Here is an 8,797-nt window from a genome sequence, read left to right as displayed (position 1 = left end):
ATACTAACAAATTTGGAATATTCCATCCATTCTCTATCAAGTAGGCCAAGGTGTCAACTGATGACTCAGTTATGATGATGTGTCAAACACCTTATTGGTCAAGCCATGTCATGGGATTTTCTAAAGCCTATAAATAGGTCCCTTAGGCTCCATTATAAAAAATTTCAATTCTTGCTTCTTTCTGCTCAATTACTCCTTAGACTATATAATTTATAGAAAGCTTTTTGAGTGTTTCTTACTTTGTGTCTTCATTACTTCAAATACTTGTAATCAAATCTTTATGAATATGAATATATGACACTTTTGAATCATCGACTTTGAACATACGAAAATGTTTTATCATAAATTTGGTTGATTCCCAACTATTTATTTTCCGCATTACTTGCCATTTGATGATTTTGAAATTCTATTTAAGTTCTTCAACACTTAGGTGGTGTTAGTTTTTTGTCCGCAGATCTTCTTGGCCTCTTCTGTCTGCACCGCGTAGATCATGCGCAAAGATTAGCCTACGCAGACTGTATGTTTTTTTTTTGAAGACTACAAACCTAAAAAAATTTGCGCGCCCTCTTCTTGGTGCAAATGTGGATCGGAGTATTCAAACATCTTCAGATATCTTTTAGCCTAAAAAAACTCATATATCTTTATTTTTTTTAGTTTTTATAATTTATATTTATTCCAATTTTATTAGTGATAAACAATTTGAAGAAAAAAAATGTTACAATACTTAAAAAATGTTTGACTACACAAGCATGATATTTTTGACTAATTTATAAATATTTTTTTTATAATAATTGTTGTTGATCTTGTTTATATAAATATGAAAAAAATAATCATAATATATTCTTATATTATTCGTGCCAAATTTTATAAAACATTATTTAATACAGTATCGTCAATTTTTGGAAATATATTTATGATACGTTTTTAATTGATTTAATTGAAAAATCGAAGTTTATTTTCATCCATTTATGTAATAATTCTTTGATTATTAATTACAATGTTTATGTATAACATTGCGATCAAAATTGTTGGTTTTTATCAAATATATACGTTAATTTGTATCATTTTTACTTTTACTTTTTATACAATAATACATAAAAATGTTGATGTAGATTTGTTAATTATTTATAATAAAGTCATAAAAATATGAAAAAATCACTTTCTAGTTTAAATAAATCAGTTTATTTAGATTTTAATTTATTTTAATAGCCTGCAAATGTTAAAAAATCAAACAATCTTCTTTTTTCAGACTGCAGACATTTGATTTATCTCTTCTGCTGCAGAAATATATAGAAATGATCCGCAGACTGCAGATATTTTACCTCAGAAAAAAAACTAACAGCACCTTAACACTTCAAGTCTAAAGTCACTGAGTTTTTCTCATTTCTTCACACCACAGATAGATATGATCCTCACAAGTCACATTTTCATTAGTAGCAATGTGTTTTGATTAAGTTATAATAAAATCGTTTTTGAATTGCATTGTTCCTATTATTTATGAGAGGGATCTGACTTACACAAAATTATATGGTCTCATACAAAATATATTTTATTAATTTAATTCTAAGGAGACCATATTTTAAAATGCATGTGCGATGCATTCATTTTAATTTTATTTCGATGTATGCACCTTCCTTATATGAGCTTGGTCGGTGTTGGTGATTATTGCTACGTTAACGGTAGAGTTATTTGATACGTGTTTTTCTTTATAAAATTATGAATGTTTAGCAAACTACAAGAAACCGCACGTGCAAAATTGTACTGCACCGCGAAAACCTCTAGTCTCATCTAGTTTTTTTTTTTTTTTTTTTTTTTTTTTTTTTTTTTTTAAAAATGTTGTTTACCTAAATATATGTTAATAATACTCAATCGCATGGTAATTTGTTATTCTTATTATTAAAACTTGCTAAAGATGCATTCTAGGTAGCAAGTTTGAACCTTTAGTATAAATGGACAAAGTTTCAGATTATACATAAAAGCATATATAGCGATTTCATTGCTAGCTTCAATTCTCATTATATATTTATATATGGAAAGCTAGACACGTACTATCATCTTTTTCTTCCACCTACATAAGAAAACCAAGATCACGGTCAATACACAGACTAATATACAGTTAAACAACAATAAGTTATGAGAAAAAAGATGAATTAGGTATGTTTAACATACTTTTTACAGTTGGTATCAGCTTTGACCGGAGGAAGTTTCATTGCAAGCATGCATTCATTGGGAAGAACTGAGAGGCCGACACCAGTAAACGGTGTGCCTTGTCTGTCGATCACGGTTTCTTGTATGCAGTCACATAGATTTTTTGCATCAGCATTAGTGTTTATACCTTTTCCTATCCTCGCAAGTTGTACACAACACGACATTGGGGGAGGTGTGCATTGATCGTTACATGGAGCTTTTCTACAATTAGGGTGACAAGTTATAACGTGTAGATAACAAGTTATCATGCGAAGATTAATCCTCATGCACGGAAGACTAAGCTGTCCTTCAACCTGTGTATTCGGCCGCCCAAGCACCAATAGGATCACCAAAGCCCATGCAATTCTGATTTTTGCCTCTTTCATGTTTTTTGTTCCTCGGTCATATATAAACGTACGAGTTTCAAAACTATATATAGAGGTATCCTATGAATGACTTGTGTTTTTTCAAGCCAAGGATAGTATCGTCATTTTCATCTAGAAACATATGTGTTAATTAGTACAAGTAACTAAATATTTTTCTTGGTTAGGGGGGTCTTGCATGCATTTGTCCAAGGGTAGTTTAGCATTTTCACAGACTGACGGAATAGTACAAGTAACTAAACCTTTATCGGTTATTAGTTTCATGACGAAATCCAAACTTAAGGTTGCATGCATGTATGATTCGATCGTGCGATTATTTAAAATTTCATGAATTGAAATACTTGTGGCGTGTGGAATAATGATCGGTAAGAATCAGAGAAGTGTGTCCATAAAATATTGATCCCAAGATTACGTGCACTGCTAGACGTTCATAATTAATTTGTATATTCTTCATGGATCCCCAATATGTCTGTTATATTTTTGTAAAATTAGGTTTGTTTCAAAAAGGTTGGTAGAAATAGGCTTACTTTTAAAAAAAATGTTGTAGAAATAGACTTGTTTGAGCATGGCCCGTTATTTTCATTTAAATCCCTACATGTTACAAATATCACCCTTCTACTTTCATCTCTTTTTTTCTTATATCTTTCATTATTGATTAATTCAATTCTTTACATTTATATTATACATAGATAATTTATTACAAAATATATGATTATAATTCATGTATTATTCTTAAATAGTTATACCATTGAATAGATGATACAAATACCTTCAAATAAATACCAATATTGAATATAATACGTTAGAAAATTAAAAAAAAAATCAATTAAAAACGATATTACAGTACACATTATACAATAAACAACAGTATAATTTAAACACTAAATCATATTAATTGTAATGATATTTTTATTATCTTTCATTTGTAAATATGAGAAATCTTTAGTCCAAAATGCCTAAAATGTTTAGTATGAATTGTCACTATTTGTGAAAGTTAGTGATGCTGCAACATTTTATAAAGTACAGAGATGCTCCATTGAATTGCAATACATATCTACCATCATGTATGTGACATCTCTTTCGAAATCGAGAAACTCATGCACAAAGACATAAATTAGCTGAGTTTGACTACAATGAAGGTCTCTACAAAATTGTCACAAAGTTACAAATAAATGGAAAAGGTGGAAATCCGTACATTGTCCATTACTTTCAACAAACATACACGTGTGGTAAGTGGCAAATGAAAAGATTTCCATGTTCGCATGTTATTGAAGTTTGTACTTATACATGGGATAACTCTCTTTCTATTGTAAATATTGTGCATACTATTATGTCATATAAACAACAATATATGTCATCATTTTCCCACTTTCTTATAATGATTATTGGTTTAAATAACTTAAAACTTTATATGCATCAAGGTCGGAGGCATGCAAATTGATTTCATAACGAGATGAACATTCGCCATCATGACGAACCTCACAAATGTAGACTATGTATAATATCTGATCATAATAGAAGAAATTGTCCAAATTCTCATATAAAATTCAATGCGGTATAAAGTTTTTTAATTAATGATGTAAGTTAGTGTCTAACTTGTATTGTAAATATATGCTTCATTCGTCTTGTAATATATTTTTTCAATTGTTCTTGTAATTTTATATTTTTGTAATATATTCAATATTTGTATCTAATTAAAGGTGTTTGTAAAATATATTTAAGGGTATAATTTGTAAAAAATAATACATAAGATATAATCATATATTATGAAATAAATTAATATATTAAATAAGGATAGAAGTAAATTGTTCAATTGTAAAAGATATAAATAAAATAAGATAAAAAGTGAAGGCTTAAATTCATAACATGTAACCTTTAAAGATGAAAATATATGTTTTCTTTTGAAAAAAAAAACGATAGAGAAGGATAGAAATGATGAGCCTCTCCTTCAAAGCAATATATTTGAAAAATATAACTTCTTTATGCATGTACATGTTTATAGTGATTAAAGACTCTAACATGGAAATCGAGCACACATCTACATACCAATGATCAATTGAAAGTTTGCATGTCACAATATTAGCTGCCAAAAAGAAAGCAAGCACATCCGAAGACCAGCAGAACACATAGATCATTATATTATTCCACGTGTACACCTCAAATCGGGTAAACAAACGTCTAAGACACAATGTTTTTGTAGTCAAGAATTGGCACACATGATGTGCAATGTGGACAACTAATTGTTTAATTAGTGTGTGTATGTGACTCTAACCAAAGACTCGCATTCAAGAATAACAAACTTCACTTTGTTGTTAGGTAAAAGCTACTAATTGAGAGTACGTTGAATCATCGATCCTTACTTCAAAATATAAATCAATTATAGAGCATAAAGAAACGAAAAAAAAGATGTTCATCAACCATGAAATATTGGATATTTCATAGAAATGAAAATTTTAGAGTTTAATCATCTTTTTAAAAAACTACAATAGTTGTGGGAGTTCAAACTTCGAACGAATTGAATAAGTATAGCTACGAGGCCTATAGGAATGACATATGTGTTCAGTATAGATGAACCTATATAGCAACGAAATTTCTTCTTTGAAACAATTTTGACTTCTTAAGAAACGGTGACAACTTGTCGTCTCAACACTTTAGACAGGAAAGAAAGAGGATTAGGTGCGTATGCGAAAATGTATAGGGACAACTTCTCTTTCCAACAAAAAAAAATTAAAAATAATTTATTTTTTAAATCAATTTTTGAACTGATACAACGTCGTTTGGGGAAGGCACCCTAAATTGGGCGATATGGGGATATAGCCTTCGTCTCATGCACACACATTCTAGTTATATGCATACATATGTTTCTTGTGTGTTTCACATTATATATATATATATATATATATATATATATATATATATATATATATATATATATATATATATATATATATATATATATATATATATATATATATATATATATATATATATATATATCCGGTAAGAAATTTTTTTTGGTAGGAAGGTAAGAATTTTTTTTTCGACTTATTTTTTTGATGAACAAAACAAATGAATCACCAAATAAATCAATAATAACATGATTTACCAAAAAAAAATTCCGAAAAAACATTTCGATGATTCATTTTTATGATGATTTTGTTGATATTCATTAAAATTGTCATAAAAGTAAATTTTTTTCTTGATTCACCCAAAAATGAATTATGAATGTGTTTTTTTCGGAATTTTTTCTTGTGAATCATCTTATTTTTGAATCATATAATGATCCATTTCATTTTTTTGCTAAGAAAATATGCATATAAAAAATTTCTTACATTCCTAACAAAAATTTTCTTCTTATTTGATATTGACTCTCTTTCTCTTTCTCTTTCTCTTTCTCTCTCTCTCTCTCTCTATATATATATATATATATATATATATATATATATATATATATATAATATGTTATAGTATTTCTTGTGTGTTTCACTAGAATATATCTCTATTCTAATAAATAAGTACATTTTTGCCACGTGGCATTCTCCAAGCTCCTCCAAATCAAATTTTCCCGCTCAAATCTTGAAGTGATTTCCCGAAAATGCCCATCTCGTCGTTTCTACTCACCACTCAACAAAATCCGCACAATTCAATTTGCCTATTCTTTCGTCCCTAAAATCCAATTTTATTCCTGAAAATCAGGAATCAATGAACAATGTACTCCGTAAATAGGTATCCGATATGCTGACTTCTTATATTTCCATTTTCTCGATCTAAAACCTAGATTCCACCACAATTGGATGTGTCCTCTTCGTCCTCCACCCAGTGGCAACAAACCCCACCTTAAAAGATGTTGATTCCTTCTCTTCTTGCCTCCTTTATCGTTACTCATGGTATGCTTCTACCTCCGTCTACGATTTACCCCCAAATTGATGATTCTCTTTTTCTTCTGACTCAAATTTGTCATCCTCGATATCGATATTGCTTTTCTTCTTCAAATTGTTGTTTATCCAGGTCAGTTCTTTAATATGGTCTTCTTATATTTTATTGTTTGTTTAATTTTTTCTTGATTCTAAATGTGATTATTAGTTTGATCCATCACTTAATTCTTTCATCTTAACCTAGTGTAATAAATGATATTCAGAAAATATTGTAACGATCGTTGATTTTCCTGTTATCACTCATGTGAATATAATTATCATTCTGTCACCCCTAATCTCATAACTATTCTGATATCATTTCCTTATAATCAATAAATCGCATCATATAAGGCAATATATGACAATCAGTATACTGTAATCAACAATTACAGTCAGATCACATACCTTCGTTGAATTTGCAATCGATTTCTCTACAAAAAATCATAATCGAGGACACAACAAGTATATCAAGTTAGTAAATCAGGCTTTTTGATGTATATAATCAATGTTTTTTTTGTTTGACTACAACATGTGATCTGATTTCCTGATTTTGAGTCTACCCACCAGGTGTTTGATGTAATGTGCAATGTTCTTCTTGATTTGTATAGAATCATGGTGCAATCTGAATATTTGTGTGGCTGATTTTCCCCTTAGTTTCTACATATTTTACAACAAAATAAAAAATTAGAACAAAACCAAATTTAAAAGTATGCAATAAAGAGCATTATGCTTTGAGGAATTGATTGTATATTGTTTTTGTTGTGTGATACCAGTGAGGCTGTTGACATGTTCTTGGACTTCACCATCATCAATATCAGTTCCATTTACAAATACAATGTTTGCTTTGAAAGGATTTAATTTAAGTAGAGATTTGCTAAGATAAAAGGATAAGGTTTATGGAAATTTTATTTGTAAATTAAAATTGTGCTTGCTGATGACATTGTCATATATAATAACAGATATTAGGATGATGAAAACTACACCTGATAAACTAAAATGTTAGCAAAATCTTCAGATGTGGTTTTTTTTTATGTTTGACAGATTTACCCCTCAAGTCAATAGCATCATAGAGTCTTGGTCTGTAGCATGTTTTCTTGCACATTCAATGCCCAAATGTCAAAAACAACATATTTTTGTTCCCTTGGTTATGAAAGTTATCATATTGATTCTTTTTGGTTATTATAACATATATTATTTCATCTGATCTCATGAAAACTAGAAGGTTTGACATGGAAGATAGCTTAAACTAAATGTTAGATTATAACCAAGTGTCCTAAATACCTTTCATCAAATTTTATATGTGATATCGTTGATCGGTTTTATCCTTCTGTATCTGGTACTACTGTAATTGAGAATTTTTCGTTTACTAAAACACCAATATAGTAATTCTATTATATATTAAAGAACAATAAAAACAGAAGAGTGTGTTACTACATACACACTCAAACCGAAATATTTTATTGCCATGAGAAATTTCTAAATTTGTGTGTTTCACATTTCTGCCATATAATCTTTCTTATTTCTATATTTGAAATTAAACAACGTGACTTTCAAAAATATGCAGATGATAGCAATGTAGTTTATAAAATTTTGATTTTTAACAAATATGCATAATATAGCTATGTGCGACTGATTTACCCTTAGTCTCGACATATTTTTCAAAAAAAAATGAATCTAACGTATTCAATAATTAGCATTGTACTTTCAAAAATATATATTTTTTTCTGCCATATTATCTTCCTTATTTCGAATATATTATAAATGTATGATGTTATATTCATGTTTGTTTTATTAATTTTCTTTTTTATTAATGTTAAATGTCCACAAAATGTTAAATTGTTAGTAGCTTCCACACAAGTTTGGACTATTTTGCTCTTTCTTTAGTTATAAAGGTGGGTATTTTCTACTTTCATTGATTTATTTTTTAAAACATCATATTTCCAGTTGTCTTCTTTAATTTAGTTGTTTCGTTTTTTTACGTTTTGAAATTCTTTGAAAAAAATATTTTATTTTGCAATAGCGATACCCAGAAAAATGGAAAGAAGGGTTTGTTATCAAAACGGAAAAGTCACTTAGCAAGACTCTCTCATGGGTTGCTAGGTTTTGTGGATAATAGGTATTGATATCATGTCTCTTGGAAGGTAAAAATCAATCAAAGATTGATGAAATGAAAGAAACAACCTCTCAGTTTGATACCAATCATGAGGCTTAGGTTTGTCTTTTTTTTTTTTTTGCCTTCTCCTTTTTACCTTTTTATCATTTTATAATTATTACAATGTTGAATTACTACATTATTTTCTAAATTGGATGCCT

General features: G+C 28.7%; 1 long non-coding RNA gene across 1 annotated transcript; it reads right to left on the bottom strand.

Moving 5' to 3' along the window:
• Positions 1–1,865: 1,865 nt before the first annotated feature.
• On the bottom strand, positions 1,866–2,661 carry LOC145006118 (uncharacterized). Its single transcript, XR_013662799.1, has 2 exons — positions 2,170–2,661; positions 1,866–2,068 (listed from the first exon to the last, which is right to left on the bottom strand). It is a non-coding gene; the product is annotated as an uncharacterized LOC145006118 (long non-coding RNA).
• Positions 2,662–8,797: the final 6,136 nt, after the last annotated feature.

The sequence above is a fragment of the Lactuca saligna genome, chromosome 7 (assembly GCF_052625555.1).
Source record: "Lactuca saligna cultivar CGN05327 chromosome 7, ASM5262555v1, whole genome shotgun sequence".
NCBI lineage: Eukaryota > Viridiplantae > Streptophyta > Magnoliopsida > Asterales > Asteraceae > Lactuca > Lactuca saligna.
The sequence above is the reverse complement of the archived record's forward strand: the minus strand, read 5'-3'. Positions and strand labels throughout refer to the sequence as shown.